This window comes from Lepisma saccharinum, chromosome 2 (assembly GCF_977018435.1).
Source record: "Lepisma saccharinum chromosome 2, izLepSacc3.1, whole genome shotgun sequence".
NCBI classification, from domain to species: Eukaryota; Metazoa; Arthropoda; class Insecta; order Zygentoma; family Lepismatidae; genus Lepisma; species Lepisma saccharinum.
The window spans coordinates 196,851,889-196,876,477 of NC_139230.1; the positions used below are offsets into that span (position 1 = coordinate 196,851,889).

Consider the following 24,589-nt stretch of genomic DNA (forward strand, 5'->3'; position numbering starts at 1 on the left):
CATCCATGACCAGGCCAGGATTCGAACCTGGGACCCCTGGCGTTGTAGCGCGATGTGCTAACCACTCCGCCACGGGAGCCGGCTTAGTGCCTGTATTCCTCAAGAAGAAGAATATTTGGAATACAGGAGCAGTCACTTACGAGCCACTGCGAAGTTCTATCCACCCATCTGCTTGCAACATGAGACCATTGTCGAACTTCCTTCTCTATTTGTAAGCTTGCTGGTGTGGTAAGCATGCATACAGATATTTAATTTTCATTTGCCGGAGAGTGTCTATACGTTTCTTGGCTTCCAGATGGCAAGAAACCATTGCTCTTTGTTAGTGCAAGTGTATCTTTAAAGCAGTCTTTAAAATAACAAAAATGGGGTTTTGAAGCTCGCCTGATCAGTGTTGCAGCCCTGAGGTCGTTTTGTAAATAACAGTTGATCCCTGATGTAAAGTTGATCTGTATATAGTATGTTCTACAATTTATATCATACTATTAAGGTTTTTATTCGACTCTCCCTCCTCTGCGTTTTGAAAACAGTCCTTGTTTAATTACAGAACCATACAGAAATGAATGTAAATAGTTAAATAAACGTACTCAATTTTATCTTATCTAGCTTACTGTGATTCTGAATCGGATTTATTCACAACCTGAACAATAGCTCTCACCCATTCCTCTGCAGTTTCGCGAGTTAGGGCTTCTGTGTTGTCTGTAATCCCTCTCGAAATGTCCTTTCATCGGATCGCCAGGCTACGTGCGCATGCTTGCACTTCCTCAATAATTCAACGTGGTCTTCCCACAGAAATTTGTTTGGCTAAAGGTTTGAGTACACGTTGAAAAGTACGGGTCGTGTGTCCCTTTGGACTGGTTTCTGCTTAGTCTATACCTTGGCCAGGGATTACTTGTCTCTCTCAGTTTCCATGGAAACGGAATACCAATTATTTCTCTGTTTCCAAGTTTCCACCTTCTCACTTCATTAACGTTTTGAACACATGGTGCTCGCCAGACCATGTGACGAGTCTACGCCATAAGACAAAGGAGGAGCAACTAATTGGCCACTGCTGAGACGGGTAATGGGATGATCTTATAAAGGGGCTGTTATGTACATTTTTCGCTTGAGTGTTTTCCTGTGTTTTCTATAGAATTGTCAGAGGTTACAGTGCTACTCTCAAGAAGGGGAAGAAACAGGAAGTTTAATAATTACTTTTAAAGGTCAACTAACTAATGAATGGTGGAAAAGAGAGAAAACTTTCCACAAATTACTTTCGTTAAAAACGTTACGCACACCATACGAGTTGAACTGTAACAACTACGTACAGTTAAATCAAATTCTACAATTATTAATTCTTATCCTCAATGACTAGGTTTTTACAAAGCAATTTCTCATATATTACAACCAAATGCTTTGCGAAATATAATTTTACACAATTATCCCTATTTTATTACTTATAATTTCTGCATTCTTAGAAACAAAACCTTAATTACATTGTAAAGATATGCAGCATGCCCAAAGCTATTGCACATTATGGGATATTTAAAGAAAACTATTTGAATTCAACAACACAAGGATAATCTATTCATCATACTATATTCGCATAAATAGTTTTGCAAAGTTCGCTTCATGTTCAAACACTATCAGGATTGCAATTCGAATCAATGCAATGTAACCCTTGATTCAAATGAATTAGGTTATTTAGGTAAAAAAAGGTAAAAAGGTAAAGTGTTCCCCTGTGCATAGCACCACGCCATGAAGGCGTATAGGGGGTGTGGGGGTAACGCCCCACACTTTCTTGATCCGGTCGTGAGTGGGGGTGATGTGATCAGCATCACGCCCCTGACCGCCTTTACCCCCCAGGGTTTCCCCCAGGTACCCATGTTATTCGACGCTGGGTGGGCGCCGGGGCCGCTTCAGGGTTATTTAGGAGACTCAGGATACATGTGGAACTATTTGAAACCACAGCCTTTAATGGTAAATTTGGAATAATCATTGTCTATGTATTGATCAGCTTCATACCTACTCGCAATATAAAGATCCACAAATACAGAGTTATATTCTATTTTCTTGCACAAGTAAGAGATAATAAATTGAAATAGTAAAATGGCAAAAGGGAGAACAAATTGTCACACTTTCATCCTCATAATTACTTTCTGTCGTTCCATATATGTACATACATATTAAATATCATTCGTCAATAAAAGGGTCATGTGTAATACGGACCGAGGGTTGGCAATGGCTATGCTCGGAATTCCCATTTTCTGAAATTCTGTATCTTAATTTTTTGTCACAGAAAGTTGAATGCGGAAAGGAGCTCTGGCTATCAAAAGAAAGCTTTTCAGTCATAAATTTGCAGCCTCTCTACAAATCGAATACCTAAAAGCTTGCCGAAGTCGTTGAAAGTTGAATGTGGAAAGAGAGACGAGAGTATTCTAGTTTAAGATATCTTTGCACTTAGACCTAGGAAGATTGAACTTTTCGCTACGGAAACAAAGCGTGAAAAGATTTTTGATATTTACCTATTGGTTAAGGATATATCACCCACTTAATTTATGGATAAGTCGTTGTCTTTTTTACATATTTAGGAACCTTGAAAAGAACATACTTAAAATATAACAAAGAAATAACGTCATAAAATGGCATCCATGAAGGATTTAATTTTTATCAAGATTGTCCTGCTTGACTACTACTGATTACAGTCATTATACGGAGCTGGTTTGAACTGATAAACGAATATGTGGATGTTCTGGGCAATCTCACCGTAACAAAAATGTACGATGTTCATCGATGCTGATATGACACTGATAATGGGCAAACTCAATGTCCATTTTGCGATTTTATTTCTGTAAATGCCATCAGATTGTATACGATTCTCAGAAGTTGATTGAAAAATGAAAAGAGATACGTCATCTTTAAGATCAGAACCTGTGGTAATTTACTGATAGAATGAATATTATGAAATCTGTTGCTCAAAGGAATAAAAGTTTTCTTTATGTTATGGTTCGCCTATCAGAACAAATGTAACAATTTATAGAGTTAAAAAGCCTAAACAAAAGACATATTTTTATCGTAAATTTATCGGTATATTAATATCGAACCTGATTAACAATTTACCGCTAAATGTATTATGATTTCCAGTAGTTAAAGAGTTGTAAAACAGCATAAAAATACCTTGCAAGGTACGGTTCTCATGTTATTTCAAGAACATAAGTATGGAACACTTATGACAAATTTTTGTTTAATAGTATTCAGGATGTGCAGAGTGGGACTGACAGTTTTTTTAAAGTGTGTTATTTTAATATGGTAAGGAGTAGCTAGTAACAAAAACATAACATTTTGAAGGCGAACTCGCCAAGTTTTATTGGAAGCAGTTACCGCTCAATACAGCTCCGTTTGTTGCACGGATAATGTCCAGCCTGTATTCAATCTCCCTTCACGTGTTCTGTAGCATCTGAGGGATTACAGAAGCAAGAATATTCCGAATACGTTCTGCAGTTCTTGTAGATCATCTATCATTTAACCAGAATACACTATGTCTTTGATGTACCAAAAAAGAAAGAAGTCTAGAGGGGTAAAATCAATCTTCTGCACTATATCCAATACAGGGTAAGTCAAAATGATGGACCCGATTTCAGACATTTATTCTGTGAAATATAATAAACAAATGTTATTGTGAGACATGTGCTAAGAAAGGTAAACTGTCAAAGTTTTTTTCAAACAAATCACAAGTGTTCTATGTGAGCACCTCGCGTAACACGGCACACATCAAGCCGATAGTCTATCTCCTGCCAAACCTTGTGTAGCATGTTGCGGTCAATATCAGCAATGGCTGCTGTGATGCAGGCACGCAGGTCATCCAATGTTGTTGGAAGTGGTGGTACGTAAACATGATCCTTGAAAAATCTCCACATGAAGAAATCACATCGGTCGAGTCGGGGGAATGAGGTGGCCAATGAAGGAGAGGTCGATCCTCCGGAGATGCACGGCCTATCCAACGTTGTTCCAATGCCGCATTGAGATGGTCTCGAATGCTGCCACGGCAATGCGCAGGGCCACCATCCAATTGGAGAATGAAATCTGCGCTATCATTTGCAAGCTGTGGAAGGAGCCATAGTTGCAGGATATCAAGGAAAAATAGTCCTGTCACAGTACGTTCATGGAAGAAAAAGGGCCCATAAATCTTTTCATGGGAAATGGCACAAAAGGCATTCACTTTGGGAGAATCGCGTTCGTGTTCCACAAATTCATGGGGGTTAGCAGTTCCCCAAATCCTTACGTTGTGTCTATTCACTTTCCCTGAAAGGTGAAAAGTTGCTTCATCACTGTAAATTAACCTCTCAGAGAACCCATCCGTTTCCATTAATGCAAGGAAATCAGCACAGAAGGACGTGCGCAAAGCATAATCAGTGTCTTTTAAGGCTTGAACTAGTTGCAAGCAGTAGGGTTTCTTTTGTAAAAGTTTCCGCAGAACCCGCCAGACAGTTTTCTGTGGAAGTTGAAGTTCTCTCGCTGCCCGGTAGGTGGACTTCTGTGGACTCCGCACGAAACATGTGCGCACTCGTTCCACTGTCTCTTCCCCAGTCGATGGACGGCCAGTCGATTTTCGTTTACAGATGCAGCCCGAATCTCTGAAATGTTCATACCACTTACTTCCCCGTAGGTGGTTCTCTCCGATATTTGGTACTGAAATGCCGTTGCACACTAATCACAGACATGTTCACATGATAATCAAGCACACCGAAAAATCTCTGTTCTCCAGTCAACGCCATTTTCCTGCTCGCTGCTGACTCCTAGCGGTAGAAAGTGGAAACATTGCGTGGAAACTAAACTTTGAAAGTTAATCTTTCGAATCGCATGTCTCACAATAGAATAAATTTCTATAATCGGGTCCATCATTTTGACTTACCCTGTATAATCAAACTCGACAATGTGTGGAGCACTACTCGCATCCCCGTTACGTCCCTTCATGGCATGCTACACAACCTATTTGGATAAATAGCTACACCATCGTCATCCGACGGAATACCTTTTTCTTTTTGCGAGATTATTTTTTGTTTCAATATAAACTTATGACCGGTGAAGTTGTACGTATTTTTACAAACATGTTCGTGGTTCCGTAGTTCCAACAACACTATATCCATCGGTTGATTGATTGAATTAGGTTATTTTACGTCCCTTTTCTGCCATTTTTGGCTAATCACGACGATGTGGATGAGTAATGATATGATGAAATTGATGAAGCAATACTCACAAAGAATACCCATGCCCAGGCTGGGATTAGAACCTTATTATTATTTCCGTTGAGTTCAGAAAGCAGTGTTGATATTTGGTCGTCGTAATGTGGGCATGGGTACTCAAACGAATGTTCCAATCCATTAGTAAAAATTGAACAGTGCTGAGAAAGAAATTGATACGTTTCCTTTTGTCCTGAAGCTCCAAGTTAAGGCGGGAAAATAAAGACTGCCTGTCATTAATGTAACACCAAGAAAATATCAGAAAATCTCACAAATGGAAAACTTATCAATAGGGCAGAGAAACAAGAGACTCAACACAGGAGAAGGCGGAAAAATACATCAAATCCTTCTTCATTTCAAAGGCAAACACCACAAAGTATATTATGGGAAACGAAGTTCAAAATATTAATTAAGCATATGATCTATTGTCTCATGTTTTCAAGCATACTTACTGCATTTTAGATATAGAAAATTCTAGCAATGCCCGCGGTGCAACACAGGATTTCAGTCGGATCACATAAGAAATAAAAATAAACTATTGGCAACCTTTTCTTACTGTCATACTCAGTCAAATAAATGTGGGAGTATTTTATTCCTTCTCACCTAGCTAGGTAATATCACATGATAATATAACTAACAATCTTAGAGACATATTCCAATAAGACTTAAATAATCGTTTTGCCAATTGGATTTCAATTATTTAGTCTCATGTTCTTGGGGAAAATGTTAAAGAATTTCTTCCAGTAATGGTGTGGCTGTGAAAACTGAGATGCTCTAAGTCATCATACTTTTTAATTTATTAATTTAACTTTCCAAGGTTTCCACAATAAAATATATACCATACAAACAGAATTATGAAAACTTTACTTTGTAGAAAACTTTCACTGATATGCAATTTTTAACATAGAAGAGGCACACTTGGGCTTCATAATTTATGATAACGTTATTAAAAAGGCACATCAAATTCGCTCATCTCTTAATAAGGTTCAGCTCATATTTCAATATTAATTATGAAAGAAATCAATCATGCACGCTTATATGATCATATTTTGCCCTTATTCTCTCTACAGTGTTCCAGGGTTACTGAAAAATATACAAAATACTGAAGAGATATTTTCCTGGTTTCCCCATTTATCAAGCTGACATTCAAGATTGCCAGACAGAGGTATAGATTTTTCCATCAGCTTAATTAGGACTAGAGACCTATAATTTTTTTTCTTTTTGATACAACACATCATGCGGTTTACGGGGCCCCATCAGTCATACTAAACGGTAAAGGTCATGGGTAATCTATCCTTTACGTGGTGTTTTCAACAACGCATTCGATATGGACTCTTGTGACATCTGAATGTTCGCACACAGTCGGTACGAAATCGAACGCATATTTCCAATATCGAAACTTCCTTTGCTGAAGCAGTCTCAGAAGCCAAATCCAGTGAATCGGATTTTCATTGGGCTTCGGCTGGTCAACTCATCGATTTCCTCTTTCTGGATTTTCCATTGCTTTCTACTTTTCTTATTCCAGTTGTCCTCGCAATCCTGTGTCAATACAGAAAATACCCGCAGGGAATTGAACGTGGCATCTCATAAACAGAAATATAGCAATTTAAATAGTACTCAATGGCATCGACACAGTCTTGTGAATTCAAAATTCAAGAGAGGAAAATAGGTCCAACAACAAACTAGTGCTGACTGTTACGAGAGACGCAGCTTCCCCATCCCTTACCTCTCCCCAACAGCCGAAGGAACAAACTAAACAAAGCAAGTACATTTTCGAGCACGAACTACAAACATTTCAAGTGCATCTTCATAGTGGCAAACAAACAAACTAAAGTTCTGCGGTGGACCTATTGAAAGCTTGATTGTGTCACTTTGCCAGAACACTGGAAACGCCAACAAATCACATGCACTATATGTACACTTAAACCCTTCCAAAACCTGCCGGCCCCCGTGGAGGAGTGGTTAACACAGCGCCCTAAGAAGCCAGCCGATCAGGGATCGAATCCCGGCCATCACATGAGTGTTCTTTGTAAGTGTCCATCAATTTCATCATATCATCACTCATCTTCATGATTAGCCAAAAGTGGCAGAGCGCGACGTAAATTACCAAATCGAATCAAATCAAAGTTTCCAATATTACAGAAAGTATGATGAGGATGTATATAAAGCAATATTTAAGACTATCGAATTTCAAAACACAATCATCCTTCCTTGTGAACCATCAAAATATCTCTCTTACGGAAGATCTTCAAATGTTTGGATTTCGCACGTAAGAATTCTCATGATTTCCCGCGTATCACTCAGTCTCCTCTAAGCATAATGATAGGAACTTGCTGCTGGTGAAATCTCTCCCGTTTTCGTTAAGGAGTCAAAGTGGTATTGATCTCCATCTGTATCAGTTGTCTGATAATAAATAAATAAAATTACAATTGTTCTGCGAAGCGAACCCTTGCTTGTATAGATTTTTCGTTGATATTTATTACAACTTACTTTCCTTTTTCTCTCATACATGCAGATTACATAAGTTTCAGTGGCTTTCCCACTGTATACTCTACCCCGTCTAGCTCTGGAGCCAGCGAACAAAAACACGTCTCTGCGCAAGTAGTGACGCGAGACGGCTCTTACAATCAACACGTGAGAGGGAATGGGATTGCGTGGAGGGGAAATCGACTGTGGTTACCAGCCTTCCCAGTAGCGTGTACTCCTTCGCTCTGCCCACACGAATTCCACCTTCTCTATCGCTATGCGCGGCATTGCTCCAGAGATATCCGGGACAGAGTATATTTGGAAGAAGCTTAGAGCATCTAAAATTTAATAAGTAAAGCGTTAATTAGGTAAAAAGATTGTAAAATATAGCACTGGCTGTGTAGACTAAAGCGAGTACTTCTCCCGCCCTTACAGTTCTATCCTCATCTACAGTATCCTGGGTTCACTACTGATCATTATGAATGCTTCTCCTAAGGATTCGGTCAAGAAAATCGCTCCTGCATGGAGAAGTAAATTGAAAAGCCAGGAAGCAAGACATTGCTAATTAAGCAACTGCTTAAATATTAAAATATTATCCAGTTTCTCTCCAAAGCTAGCCAAAGGTCCCGACAGCCTTTGTTCATTCTCCTTGGTTTCTTGTAACAAAATATATGTGCAAATATTAGTTGGTTTATCTTGCAATACTTTTCTTCTTGCAAGGAACATGCACTTTTTTGTTGTACGTGTGATAGTCAAGGGGATTGCGGACTTTCCCCACTATTTTCTTTGCTAACATGCATTTTTCAGAGTTTCATTATGAGAGGATGGCGTTAGGCCTCAGGGTTCAACATTTTTTACGATGGGCACTTTGCAGTTTTGATTTTCAAAATATTAAATCTGAAAAATGTTTTATTTTGTTTCCATAGGCTCGTCAACTATCACACTTTATTATTTTTTTTCATGTTTTGTTCCTAATATCTCTACGAGCAAATTGATAAAATATTTTTTTTTTCATTAAGTGAAGTACTTTATTAAGTGCTCATTTTGCTAAGATAATGAATATGAATGAGAGACAGAAAGACAAATATCTTTTAAATTTCCATTATTAGAATTGCAATCTACATTTGCTTTGAGTATCCTGGCAGAACAGAATATGAAAACACATTTCATAAAAGAACCAGAAAGAATTCTTTGGGATATTTGCAAAGCTAAACACAGAAGAAAAAAATACTCCCAACAGTCAGTATTTGAATTTCATTACTTGATTAGCTTTTCATTACGCTCTTACTAGAATTCTCCTATTTTTTGTTTTTTTAATTTCCTGTTTTTCTCTTCCGCTTCCCTTTGTTTTAATACGATCAAAACGCAATTTGCGCACAGACAAAGAAAGCAAATACTCCATCCGTTTTCCTCTGCGTTCGGAAAGTTCCGGACTTCCATTTCCAGGGACGTTTCCCCTCCAGGCATTTTGCTCGTTCCATCTCGGAAAAAAATATACTTCATTGGTACATTTGCACACTCAAGAATTTTCCACGAGAAGCTATACATACTTACTCGTGTATCGAAAAAAATACCACAGAAACACAAGTATAATTTGGCCTTAATTAGAGGAAAATGCGACGTTCGAGATTTCCAAGAATTTGTAATTAGACAGAAGATAACAAGATGAGAAATTTATCCCCAACGTTAACTCTATATATATATATATATAATAAACGAGGAATTTGTGGAACGAGGAATATTTCATCTCTCGTGAATTTCAGCGGTAGATTTGACATTTGCATACCCAGATGAATGTTTGTTTCTTGTACAACAGAACAAACTAGCCTTCGTAGAAACTAGTAGGAATAGTATTGAAGTTGGAAGTAATAAGTAAAAGAAATAAGACTAACTAAATTCCATCCCTGTGTAGTGCAATTGTATATTCGTAAATTTGGTCATTTTACGTGGCTTACATTTCTTTGTTAATTGTGGTGAAAATGAAAGATGAATCGAGGAAATACACTCTGTTCCGCCAATCTCTGGAGCAAGCGAACGAAAACAACAACTCTGCGCAAGTATACTCTGTCCTGTATATCTCTAGAGCAAGCGATCGAAGCAAATCTCTGGGCAAGTAGTGACGCGAGACGGCTCCACCAATGAACACGTGAGAGGGAATGGGATTGCGAAGAGGGGGGAAAACGACTCTAGTTACTAGCCCTCGCAGCAGCGTGCACAGTCTCGCTCTGCCCACTCTCCCCCTTCTCTGCCGATATGCGCGGCCTTGCTCCAGAGATACACGAGGCAGCGTATAGGACTCGAGATGGCTAGACCAATGAAAACGTGATAGGGGAGGTGAGTTCATAGAGAGGAAGACGCGGTTGCAGAAGAGCGCACTGCTTTGCTTCTCCCACTCCCTGTCTCCCCTTCACTGTAGTTATGCGTGCCTTGCTCCACAGATTCCCGAGACAGAATGTAGATACAGGTACTGACACTAAACGACCCTGTTTTACCGAAGTACCGTTTTCGTAGCGCGTTACAGTAACCACTCTACAACGGAGGCTGGTTTGTAGAGTACAAAACAAGACTCTCATTCATAGACTCTACAACAAACTCCAAAGGTGCTAAAGAAAGTTGAGAAATGAAAATCTATACTCTGTCCCTATATCTCTGGAGCAAGCGAAAGAAAACACGCACCTGCGCAAGTAGCGACATGAGGGGGCTCCACCAATTAACACGTGAGAGGGAACGGGATTGCGAGGAGGGGAGAAATTTACTGCAATTACCAGCCTTCGTAGCACCGTGTACTGCTTCCCTCTGTGCACTCGATCCGCTCCTTCTCTGCCGCTATGCGCGGCCTTGCTTCAGAGATTACCGGGACAGGGTATAGTATGCGCATATTTGCGCGTGCGTGTGCACTTATTTCATTGCATGAACTCAAACAAATAAAACAATAGAGTTTCTAATTTCTGACCTGGACACCGTAAAAATTAATATACTTGTAAAACACATTATCTTACACATAATATGGGGGATATGTACATTTCGAAACTCCGTCGTTCTTCTTACAGCAGGCACGAACTTTCAATTTGTGGTAGTGAAACTAAAAATTCCATTAAAAAGAAGAAGGAACTCCAGTATAGAAACTACACCAGTTGTGTCAACAGGATGGCAATTTAGAGAGAGCAAACAGACCATACGGGGCAAGAAAGAACATCGGGAGGAAGTTTAATAACTGGATCTTCTACTAGCATACAAAGTCAACTGAAATTTTGAATTTGCGGTGTTAAAGTTTCATTCCATGGAAGTTGTAGTTTGCTACTTTGCGTTCACGATATTGCAGTACCTTCGGCTAAATTAAAGCTCTCCTTTGCTTGATATTCCAATCGTGCAATCTACATGAAATTCATAATTTCTTAACGATTATAACATGTCGTTAGAAATTCTTCTAGAAAAGAGCATTTGTTTCCAATTGCTCTACTCTTTATCAAAAAATATTATATTTTGCTACGGTTTCTATTCAAATGTTAAGACTCTTTACAAGTTTGAGGGAACCAGGGACCGGGAATTCTTGATTACGAGGCGACAATGTTACAATACGCCATCGGGGAGGTCCAATCGCTAATATTTAATTGCAATTGTCAATGATATGCTTATTTCTAAATATGTTATGTTACAAAGCGTCCACACAACAAGAACCTTATGTAATATTATTACTGATTTATTTTATTAATATTTCAATTTGTATTTTTATTGTTGGATATTTTATGTCTCTTTTCCACGTATCTCCATATGGATGATGAATGGTGCATTGCTGAAATATAAAGGAGTGAACAAAAATGCCGTAACCAGGATTCGAATCTAGTACCCCTGATTCGCACCTTAATCACTACACAAGTAATGCCAACTTTAATGGTAGACTATAATAATTATATTTTTTCTGGAAAGCATGTTAATAGCTTGTGACATATACAGTATTTGCTTTGTAAAATTGATTTTATTTATATTTAAAGTAAGTTGAATTTTATAATGTGTAGCTGATAACAATAAGAATTTGTGGCAGAGATTTTCATCTTTTGTTAATTGTTTTTATTTCTTCCCCCTTCTCTTTGTCCAAGACCAGAGGAAATCCGAAAGGCTAATAATAAATCGTTAGGGTTGCGTAGCATCTGTTGCACAAACCACCAATCTGCTGCATCGCTGTGGTAAGTTGGTATATTTAACTCTCTGTGTGTTCGTTATTAAAACTGATGATTGTGGTAATTAAAACCCACTGTACCTGCGGGAAATAATTACCCTTTGAGATATTGTAAGCTTCATTCATTTTTGTCGTGTTCATACAGCATCCCAGAACAGATCTCCCCTTTCTTGTTAAAAATCCGAGTTATTTTTCGGTGAGTAATCTGGTTTCTGTGAACAATACTTTTAATGTAATACAATCTTTCATATGGTGAGTTTTTGCAACGTTTCCTACTTTAAAAAAATATTTTTCAAAATTCAAAATTGCTACACCAACGCCATTAATGCAATAATCAATAAGGTCATGTATTTCAAACATAAGCATCTCGCTTTTACTTGGAGTAGATTATCAGCGTTAATTATTTTTTAAAAAAGTATTCTTAGTATTATTCTTTCTTAATATCACAAAACGTTGCTCGCCACTTAGAGCCTAGAACAATAGATAATATTATAATAAGTATTATTTACAAAATTTGCAAAATATTTACTAAAACGCAGTGGCGGCGATTAGGGAAAGCGTGGGGGTGCAATTCCCCCCCCCCCCACACACACACACAGTTTTTGCCACTTTTACCCCCGCACTATGGCATCTTAATGTTAAGTCTTGTCTACCAAGAGAAAGTACACTGTCCTTGCCTACCCCCAGTTTTCGCACCCAATCGCCGCCACTGCTAAAACTTGTTCTCTTCCTTCAGTTCGTGAACTTTTTAAACATATCTTACTACCAAAAGGGGCAATAGTTAAGTAAGGTAGGATTTAACAACCAATTTATGGATAAATAAAAGAGAGAGATGAATATTAGATAGGCGTATAGACATGTGAACTTGTAATATAACAAAATCAAAACTTCATAATATGTCCAAGATAAGAATCAGATTTATACATTAAATGATTTGTTTATTTTGTTTCATGGTTTGCTGAAAACGATCGCATGACTAGTATTTAATATTGATCAAAACTATGGATAATTTCGAACGCACTAGCGAATTATGTCATCTGAGCTCGCAATGCGTCAGAATTCATCAATTATCTTAATATTATCTTGAGCAATCATTGCTTTTTTCCAAATCAATTTAAAGTAGGGTACAAAATCCTACAAACACGTAGATAGGATGAATGCCAAGGGTCCTATCTTGACTGGCTCAAAGTTCAAAACTAAATCATTAAAAAAATGTTATATCTTGGATATACCTGACGTTTTGGTTTTCACATGTCATTCAGACTTCTCTTGAACGCATTTTCAGCAATACTGCCAAACCAACTTCAACATGAAAGTTACATTTATGCTTAAAAAGATCCTTCAATGTGATCATTTTTATATGAAAAATGCTCTTACCGGAATACATTGCGGAATATTGTTGAGGATTTTAGTTCCAATTTATTTTGAAGTTTGTGAAAAGTTATATTTCTCCTGTGAAGGAACTTAATACCGATTTTGAACTTGCGCCTACACAGATCCCTGAGTCATTAAGGTTACGAGGGACAGTTTCTCACCGGGTGAGAATTTATTTCATTAACGTTGTAATGTGAACTGCTACTGAAAAAGCGACAGAGGCTAAAGAGAGCATGACTTCTTTCCCCATGTTAGAAGTGGTTTTTGAAGTTGCTTATTAATAACAGATACAATGTGTGAAAAATATGATGATTAAGTATTTACAGGATCCCCATATATTCCTAACGGAGAGGCAACTTAACTTCACGTTACGTCTAATCAAATGGACATTTTGACTTTTCCAACCGCAAATTAAAAATTGAGCCTGTTTTCTTTCCGTTCATATGTTTTTCTACGCTATCGGAAGTTTGGCATTCTCAAGAGAACAAGTAAAATAATACTTCAATAAGCGTAATGTTAAGTTTCTCACCTTCCTACAACTACCCAGAGGACAGACCACTTTTCCCCCAGCTCGCCGCGGGGAAAATTCGGTGCGGGGAGGAACAGTTAAGGGTCCTCGCGTCTGGATGGACACAAACTGTTTCTTCTGCCCTTAATGAAACAATGCTGGTCACAACTCTACGGATGCCTCTTTAGTCATTCTTAGTCGACAGTAAATGGATTTCATAATTGAGCACCACGATCAAATAGTTTTAAACCAACAGGCTTACCGCAGATTAAATATCCGATATACGCTAATACCTCAGAGTTTCAAGTACAAAATCCCTTGTAACCTATCAACCGAGGTCAAAATACAAACAGTAGCAACTATTAGGTTTGTAGTGGTGAATTTGAGAATAATAATGGAGTCCCCGACATGACATAGAGCCAAAAATGTTACTGTTATTATCACTTACTGAAATAAAATTATATATGGTGGATGCTTTAAGGTAGGTATAACGGCAATGCAAGCGTAAACACGCCACTGATAGTTTCTGTGCGTGAACTTTTGTGTTTGTGAATGCTTTTAGCACAGAAAATGAGATTTGAGAGACTGAAATTTTCTATTAGCACGCTTGACGTAATTAATCAAGTTTTGTGAGTTTTAATTACAATGTTGCGCAAGAGAATCTTAATTGATCCATGCTTTCGTTGTTTAAAGGAAGCAGTTTAGTAGATATCAGCAGGAGAAGGAAAATCAGTGATGCAGGAAATCAAGAGATAGCGTTGGAGCTTTTTCACATCAAGATATTCTCAAGATATTTTCTTCTACGAGCAAACTTGAAATTTAATCACGTAAAGTTTTAAATAAATTAAATACTTGATAAATGAAATGCATCGCACATGTTACCGAGAGCACAATGGTATTTTATCTTGCATGGGCAGTGAAAGATGCAGGATATGTGAACACCAATTAATATCCTACATGGGTGAAAAACGTTTAACTTTAAGGAGAATTGAAGCTATTACATAATGTTGATGTGGAAAATATGAATTGTTTGGCGTGAATGATGCTTCTCAGCGTGTTATATATTATATATGTATTATATACATATGTATGTGTGTGTGTGTGTGTGTGTGTGTGTGTGTGTGTGTTATATGTCGGTCTCAGTGGCAAAGTGTTCAACGTAACGATGTACAAAAAGCCAGGGTTCGAACCCTGGTTACGGCATGGATGTATCATTGTCCCACTGTTCATTTCTTCAGTTCAGTATTCACCATCATCGTCGCGAGTAACCCAAGATGTCTAAAAGCAACGTAAAATATCCGAAATAGAAATACATGATTTGAAAATGGAAAATAAATAATGTACATCATTAATTTTCCATAATATATTAATGTTATAAAGAAACAAATTTCTTCCATTTCAAGGAAGGAGAACTAATTTTTCGAACAAGAGTCGTGGAGACTTCTCTTCAAGTATTTTTACTGAAATCGTGATATTGCACGATAACTTGTTGCTATTTTTTCGTAACAATGAAGTACCATTGTTATACACTGTTGACCAATCTGATCTACTTATTACCGGTTTTATTATTTAATTGATTCTGTTAGTATGCTTTTATCATATTTCGAAAACTGTAACTTAAGCAACAGATCAAGAAATGTTCAGTCTAGACCAACAGTGAGTTTGATCAGTCTATGAACAATAGTTCTTTACTTGCCATTGTCCGTTGCTGTACACCTTGTCTTATTATTCACGATACAAAATTAACTGATCTTTTCCAAATTTCAAATTATCTTCCGTAAACGTCGGAAGGTAGTAGCATTTTTCTGATATGATTGTTTAATTTGGCTTGATTTGGTTTATAACTTCGCATTTCTGCCACTCTTGGCTAATCGCGAAGATGGAGATGAGTAATGATATAATGAAATTCATGAACTTACACTCACAAACACCCATGCCCAGGCCGGGATACGACCCCGACACCCCTCGCGTCATAGCGCGATGTGGTAACCACTCCGCCACGGAGGCCGGCTTTTCTGGATTTTTTTTTTTTTCAAATGAAGGCGATGGAAACGTGATTGAATACCTCAAAGTTTATTTTGTTACTAGGTGATTACCCAGCGTATGTGATCGTGAATGACACCAATTAGCTTAGCGACTCCGAAAACTATGGATTCGACACTAATCTAGGTCATTTGTGGCATTTTATTTTTCACCCCCTCTCACCCCCATGCCGATAGGTGATGAACTTGAAGTTGAACCGCATTGGGAGTGTCACAAAAACTATGGATTCCACACTAATATCGGTCGTTTCCGCAACACAGCCTGAATGTTAGACAATCCGAGAAACACTATCGTTGTGCAGGATTGCATAGAGCCACGGATGTCTGTTTGTGTGGAATTTAATATCGGTCTTACAAGTCACCCCTTCCCACCCCACCCCTAGGAGTGCCAGGGGTGTCTTACCCCGAAAGTATTATTTCCAGATTGCAAGTGATACGTGTACCAAGTTTGGTTGAAATTGCTCCAGTCCAGACGTTCGACAGTTATGCTGAAACAAACAAATATATACACCCACACACATACATACATTTTTATGTATATACTAGCTGATTGCCTGGCGTTGCCCGGGTATTTATTTATCTTAATGTTCTATTAGACGTGTCTCTATTCATCTCAGCGGCCCCGAAAACTATGGATTCCACACAAATATCGGTCGTTTTACATGTCACCCCTTCCCGTCCCCACCCCTAGGGGTGCCAGGGGTGTCTTGGTATTGAACGGCATTGGGAGTGTCACTATTCATTTCAGCAACCCCGAAAACTATGGTTTCCACACTAATATTGGTCGTTTTGCATGTCACCCCCTTCCCACCCCCGCCTCTACAGGTGCCAGGGGTGTCTTGGAGTTGAACATCATTGGGAGTGTCACTATTCATCTTAGCGACACCAACAACTATGGATTCCACACTAATATCGGTTGTTTTGGATTATTTTTACATGTCACCCCTTCCCACCTCCATCCCTAGGGGTGCCAGGGGTATCTTACCCCTACAGTATTTCATTCCAGATTGTAAGTCATATGTGTACCAAGTTTGGTCATCGTGCATGTCACCAATTAGCTTAGGGACTCCAAAAACTATGGATTCGACACTAATGTAGGAGGTTATTTTTGACATTTTATTTTTCAGCCCATCTCACCCCCATTCCGATAGGTGATGAACTTGGAGTTGAACGGCATTCGGAATGTCACTATTCATCTTCGTGACTCCGAAAACTATTTATTCCACACTAAAATCGGTCGTTTTCGACTATTTTTACATGTCACCCCCTCCCAAGCCTAGGGGTGCCAGGAGTGTCTTACCCACACAGTATTTCTTTCGGGATTGTAAGTGATACGTGTTCCAAGTTTGGTTGAAATCGCTCCAGGCGTTCGAGAGTTATGCTGGAAAAAACACACACACACACTCACGCACACATACACATCCATTTTTAAATATTAGAAGATTAGATAAAAAATAAAAATAAAATGATAATTAGATTGTCTTCATGCTATAACGTAAAAAACAATGTTTTGTTTGATTGTTTGAGTTGGTGTCTTAAGTCCACTTTATGCACAGTAAGGCTAATTGGCACTGGAACTACAGTTTACAGTGGGATCCGAACAACTATGTGCCTCCAAAAAAAATGTATTAGTTAACTAACGTACTAGTCGCTTTTATAGGTTTGTCACTTCATTCTTCGTCCCATTCACAAATTGCTTTCATGTTCGCGCACTGATGAGAGCTCGTTTAACAAAAGCCACATTCGAAAAGCCACCGTAGAATAAAGAGTGGAAAAGGCGTCTTCATCACGCTTCACTTGATGTGCCCAATGGGGAGATTCAAATTGCCATGGGACCATGAGAATCGATATTGTGTGGCTTGTTTACTCTAGGATCAGCTTACAAAACTAATCGATAGGGCGTCGTATGTGGAAGGTTGACACATATATGATGAAGTGGCCGTATATTGTCTTCAAGCAGACGTTTCAAACACATTAAATATTGCTTTCTGGAGGTTTATTATAAGGAAATGTAATCATACGCAATCAGGTATAAAGCCAGTTGATTTATCGTCACCTACTACAACACTTAATCACACCTTACAGCAACCAACATGGCACAGAGTAATATTATGTTTTTCGAATAATTGAAAATTTATAGCTGTGCAATGTCTTTAGTAGTGAAGCACATCGTGTAAATTTTCTGGAGAATATTCTTAATATTCATTGACCAAGAAATTCCTAATGACATTTTCGTTTATCTTCTACAGCAAAAAACCTAAAATATGATCAACATTTGATTTGGCAAATTGCCACCTTTTAAAGCAACAGATAAATTACATAAAGTCTTAAGTGTATTGTTTAACGTACTCACTCGTCGTAATTTTAATGAACGATGTCGTTCTATTTCCGAATAGTTCTAATTGCGAACACTTGCTATCTCAACACGAAAAACACTATATAACCTGGAAGGGTTGTGTCCCAATTGCGAACACGTTTTCTACCTTGGGACCTACAACTTTTCGCCACATCTGCATTGCGACCCATTTTGTAATGGTTTTTCACAACTGAAGCACACAACCTCTCCAGTTAACTGTACAGTCAACGGCAAGATAATAATAGGCAAATTGCCCATCGCTACTTTTATCGTGTGTTGTTTAAAGCAATGGAGATACGCATTATCTCCATTGCTCTTTAATTTTGACTTAGAATATGCTGTTAGGAAGGTAAAAGAAACTAAAGAAGGACTAAAATTAAATGGTATGACTCAGTTGTTAGCATATGCAGATGATGTAGACTCATTAGGGGATGATATAAATACAATTAAGAATAATGCTAAAATATTTTTCGAAACTGCTAAAGAGATAGGTTTGGAAGTTAACAAAGAGAAAACTAAATATATGCTTACAGGCCGAAACCAAGTGTTAGGTAATAATCAAAATCTAATTATTGATAACAACTCATTTGAACCAGTTTCCAAATTCAAATACTTAGGAGTAATATTAACAAATGAAAATTATATTAAAAAGTAGGCTTAATTCAGGAAATGCATGTTACTTCTCTCTTCATAAACTTTTGTCTTCTCGTTTAATATCTAAGAAACTAAAAGTTAAAATATACAAAACAGTAATTTTGCCTGTAGTATTATATGGGTGTGAAACTTGGTCCCTTACATTGACAGAAGAACATAAATTGAGAGTATTTGAAAATAAGATCCTTAGGAAAATCTTTGGACCTAAAAGGGATGAGGATAGAGGTGAGTGGAGAGGGTTACATAATTTAGAACTACATAATTTGTATTCATGTCCAGATATTATTAGAATAATTAAATCAAGAAGACTTAGGTGGGCAGGCCATGTGTCACGAATGGGAGACGAAAGAAGGCTTTACAGGATTCTTGTTGGGAAACCTGATGGTAAGAGACCTGTAGGAAGGCCAAGACGAAGATGGAGGAACAACGTTGAGATGGTCCTAAAGGAAATCGGTAGAGATGGAAAAAGAGTATAGATCTTGCTCAAGATAGGTACAGATGGAAGGCCTGTGTTGCTGCAGCCATGAACCTTCGGGTTTAAGAAGGCTAGAGAGTTAGTTTGTTTAAAGGAATGGAAGTAATTTATTGACGTTCTTATTTCAATTCTAAAGTCACCTAGTATACACCTAGTGGACAAGCGTGCAAGGAGAACAACACACAATGAGCATGTGCATGTCAGTGGCGGATCCTAACAATGCATTCATACATTCCCAATTATCTCCCAACTGATTCATTTGCGGACCTGTGTTTTCAGAGACTTTTGCTTGTGTTTGTACTTTTCACCCTCACATTCAGAGGCCTGCACAAGACGTGGAGCAGACCCGTTCGCGAGACACCGCTCCTGAAATGCCATGCAACCTGCGCAACACCCTCGCTTGAGCACCTTGCCTGACCATCTGCCCAGATCGTTCTTGGCAGGTATTGAAAACCCACCGGGTACCCGCAGTCGTAAGATACCTAGTAGGTCTCAGTGCGTTCATTCAATCAACTGCACGCCTCTTCCTCTGCATGACGTAGTTGCTTCGAGTAGAAACTGCACCGGGCCCACACCGTTCTGCAGTGTTGCCAACTGCAATAGATTTTCACTACTTAAAAAAGGGAACTCAAAGCTTCGTAAGCCACATCACCAATGAAATGAGATTTACGAATGTTGCTACCCCCCACACACATTGAAATAGGTTTTCCGTGGCACAGGATCCATAAGTATATGTCGTAAACAACCAATATACGTATATAGTGATATAGGGCAGGACTGAAACATGTCACGTTCGACGCTGAGGTCGCGAGTCGAACAACACACACTGTTCTACTGCGAACACCAGGGCCGTAGCCAGCCAGGGGCATTGCCGTTACCCTCGTTGGGGGGGGGGGGGGGCAAGTACTTGGATAAACGTGCCAACAACAACAATCACAATATTAGAAAAAAAGTAGCATGAAAGGCATTATTATCCTCATAAATCATGCAAAAAGGTGGTAGAAGTCGGTTCTAACGCATTTGTGTTGAAACAGAGGATTAGAAATATTTCTTTTCAACACGTCAATTTCACATTAGCTAATAATGGAAAACAAGCACACAAACTGTTTTTGAAAGAAAGAAAGTGCATGATAAATGCATTACGAATGTATATACATATGGCATGTAAAATTTCCATCTACAATATTTTCTTTTCACATGGAGCGACGTATTACATAATCAATTCATCCAACTCGTAACAAACCAACATTAATAGCAAATAATATCACGGGCCGCCATAGCATTCTCTGTTTTAAAACTTTTCTCACTTAGATTGTTCGGCGCTCAGGACCGACTCCCGCTACCCCTTTGCTACGGCATTGAACTTGATGAGACTGTATAATATTTTATAATATATTTCTACTTTCATAAAATTTGAAATCAAGGGGTTGCAATTACCCCTCCATTCCCCCTCTGCAGGTGCCCTTGGCCGTCTGGAAGGAAAATGCAAGAAAAATATGAAAATTAATTCCATCTTGAGTACCATTTAGCCCTGCTACTCTTTAATTCTGCCAGCCTGTTTTTTCTTGTACTTTAATGTTTGACCCCACCCTGACTCCTCCGCTAGACTTAATTTCCGTCCAAGGTTGTGAGAAATGCACCCTGCCCCCTCTGGTTGCGCCACTGCGTGCCTGGTTAAGGCACCATGCAATGGAAAACAATTAGTTTTCAGTGAGTAGATTTTTGTTTGCTCGATCGTTCATTTAGATAAATGAAGCTGTAATATTGCGTGCATTTCGTGGCAATAAGATAAAAACTGCTTACGCTGAAATGAAATCGCTAAGTATATAAATTCTCCTTGGAGGAGAGAGCTCCTCCTAGGACTTCGTAGGATTTAGGAGCTACGTAAGTAGGCAACACTGGCTGCAGCCGTCCACGTGGTGATGAAACACCTGGAGCGACACGCTGCCGGAGGGATGTTTCCTTCCAGCAGGTTTTGCAGGCGCCCGGGTCTTGTTGAATGCCCAGTTACCTTGTAAGCGCAGAGCGTCTTGAAGACCAAGAACCCGGGTAAAGACGCAAGTCGACTCGTTGCCGTTGGCAGGCGAGCAGGTATACCTGTCCTCGCGTGCAAGCGGGCAGTGGGAAGGTAAAAGGCAGACTATGCAGGCCTCTACTCACATTCTGAACCATCACTTATGATGGTTGTGAGTTTCCTAGTATTTCTAACACAACTACAAGAAAATAATTTGGACGTTTTTGTAAATCTACATAAAGAGTGAGAACTTTCATATATGATTTGCCTCATATTTTTTTTTATGTTTTATATAAATTGATATGAACTGTATGTAATAGGTGGACAATAGCATATTTCTGTTGATATGCTGGAAAATTATAACAACAATGGCCTAAATCTCTAGACATTTATCACCTCTTCTGTTGTTGTTTTTTTACCACTCATGGACCTATACTCTGTCCAGGGAATCTCTGGAGTGCGCGAACGAAATCAAGTCTCTGTGCAAATAGTGACTCCATAGGGCTCGACCAATGAACACGTACGAGTGAAGTGGATAGTGTAGAAGGGATAAACAACTGGAGCTCCCAGCTGTTTGTATCACCGTGAACTGCTTCGCTTCGCCCACTTCTTTCCTGTTCTTCTGCGCGACCTTGCTCCAGAGATTCCCGGGATAGAGTAAAATGTAGGTTGATTTTTCCACGAAAAATTTCTTCCTTTTGTGTGTTTTTACTATACATTGTATTTTGGAGGGAAAGTGTGTTTACTGAGGAAAGAGAACATTCAGAGCCGAAAAAGGGTTAAAAGATCATCTCAAAGCACATATAGGGCTATGTGTATACTACAAACGTACATATTTTTTCCGTGGTTTTACTCGTTCAGTGAAAATTTAAGTTTGAGTTTTGGTTTTAAGTTCACTTTATGCACAGAAAGGCTAATCCTGACTGGACTTACAGTTTAAAGTGAGATTCGAACCACTATGTGTCTCAACCAGGTATCGAACGCGGGGCCCCTTGATTACAAGGCGACGACGTTACCACTACTTCATCAAGGAGACGCTGTTCAGTGAGAGCGAATTGTGAGATGGTGCTTTTGAAACAGTCAAGGATGCTACCTCTCATTTCCTCTCACTACTCAGTCTCCATTAGACAAGTGTTAAAATAGATGTTGTGAATTAAATTAGCCAATCAGCATGCATGTGCGCAATGTATTTTGTTTGCACAAAGCAATGTAAAGGAACGTTATACCAAGTTACTACCTCTCCACTTTAAAGTCCTCAAAGAAACCATAGAAATATAATATGTAGAATTTGATATCGTGATTTGCTCCTCTACTGCAGAGAAGAGCAAACGGAAAAGTTATTTCCTGAGCAAGCCATCTCGTAATATCTTATTTTCCTGGAAGGCATGAGTCTGCTCTGAACAGCGTATTGACATGAAATCCAGCATAGCTGAAAGTCAACAAGACGGAAATTCATCCTTTGTAGTAAGTCTAAGAGAAGCCTATAGATAGAGGAATTGCAACAGAGGTGTGAGTGTGTGTTCTGTTATGTTGCTTCTCACACATTATCACTTTATTCTATTCGATGATCGAATCATCTTGTTTGTTTGTATTGAATTTCAAACAAAATTCCGCGTCGCAACGGGTTTTTGAGTGCCAAGATATAGCCAGGTAGGTTCTCGATTGAATCCACGTGATCAGTGTGTGGATGACAATCGTTATATACTTTGTCCCGGGTATCTCTGGAGCGAGCGAACGAAAGCAAGTCTTTATTTATTTTATTTATATATTTATTGAAATTTCCAGTACAGCAGAAGCCATTTTAAACCAGAAAGAAACAACAGTAAAACAATAGACTCAGATTAAAAAGAACGGATAACATAAAATAAACAAAAATAAAACAAGCCAAAAAAGTACCAAGGTAAGAAGATCAGTTTCACAAAAGCATTACTTATGTACAATGTTTTCTATGTTGCTGATAAAAAATGAATATGAAGTGAATATATCTATTTGGTTTGAGATTATATTGAACTGATTCGGTAGCCTATGGAATAGTGATCGTTGCACGAGTGAGAGCCTGGGAGTTGTAGTGTGGAAAGTTTCCTTGCTCCGTGTTTTATGTCTAGGCACTCTGGGTGAGAGTTCGTGGAGTGGGATGCTGCATCTTAAGTTTCCATTTATAATCTTTTATAGCAATTTCATATCTGCAATGTATCTACGAATTTCTGGAGTATTAATATGAAGTTTTACAAGCACATCTCTCTCTTAGGCAGGTGTCTCAGGGCAGTAGTGAGTCGAGAGGGCTCGACCAATGAACACGTGCAAATGAACGGGATTGCGTGGAAGGGGCAAAGCGACTGCAGCCACCAGCCTCTCCTCGCTCCGCCTACTTGCTTTCTTATCGTTCTCTACCTTTATACGCGGCCTTGGTCCAGAGATTCCCGAGATAAAGTATAGTTTTACCTGCCTTCTCCCAACCTCCCCACTTGACCTTAACGAGGCGGAGAGTCTCCATCGGGAGTCGAAGCTGCTCTCACCAACTCTGGTATCTCAAATATTTTACTTTCCCTCACTTCCATCCTACATACACGAAAACTCATACCCCAACGATATCAATTCAAAATTCAAGTACACTCTGTTTCGGGAATCTGCGCAGCAAAGCCGCACATAACGGTATAGAGGGGGAGAGAACAACTAAGTGGAGCAAACAAGTGCGCGCTGCTGGAAACGGCTTGTAGTTGCAGCCAGTTTTCCCCTCCATACACTCACTCCCCGTCTCACGCTTTCATTGGTCGAGCCCTCTCAATTACTGTTTGCACAGATGACTGGTTTTCGGTTACATGCTCCAGAGATTCCAGGGACAGGGTGTAGTATTCAAACTCACAAATGCCGCAACTAATTTTTGAGATAATCTATGTGTATATATGTGGAATTGTTCAGCAAATATGAATTCTGAACTAAATTACGCGAAGATTCCAAAAAGTACCAAATTTTCTACAATAATATCCCCTGAAATTCTTGCTGATAACCCCTACACTCTGTCCCATCTATCTCTGGAGCAGGCGAACAAAAACAAGTCTCTGCGTAAGTAGTGACGCGAGACGGCTCCACGAATGAAGCACGTTAGAGGGAACGAGATTGCGTGGAGGGGGAAAGCGACTGACGTTACCAGCCTTCGCAGCAGCGTGTACTGCTTCGCTCTACTCACTCGACCCCCCCCCCCACTTCTCTGCCGCTATGCGTGGCCTTGCTCCAGGGAAAGTTGGGACAGGGCATAAGATTTGTCGTAATATCGCTTCCCCGATTTAAATTTCTGGATATATAACTG

The 24,589-nt window shown here is 39.0% G+C and overlaps 1 long non-coding RNA gene across 2 annotated transcripts in view; it reads left to right on the top strand.

Annotated features, from left to right (window-relative positions):
• LOC145980961 (uncharacterized) overlaps nt 1–24,589 on the top strand; it is a 169,488-nt gene that overhangs the window by 39,844 nt on the left and 105,055 nt on the right. Inside the window, exon 2 of one of the 2 annotated variants that reach the window (XR_014440901.1) lies at nt 11,780–11,866. The exons of the other annotated variant lie outside the window; for it this stretch is intronic. This is a non-coding gene — a long non-coding RNA (uncharacterized LOC145980961). The remainder of the gene's footprint in view (nt 1–11,779; nt 11,867–24,589) is intronic. 2 annotated transcript variants of the gene reach the window in all.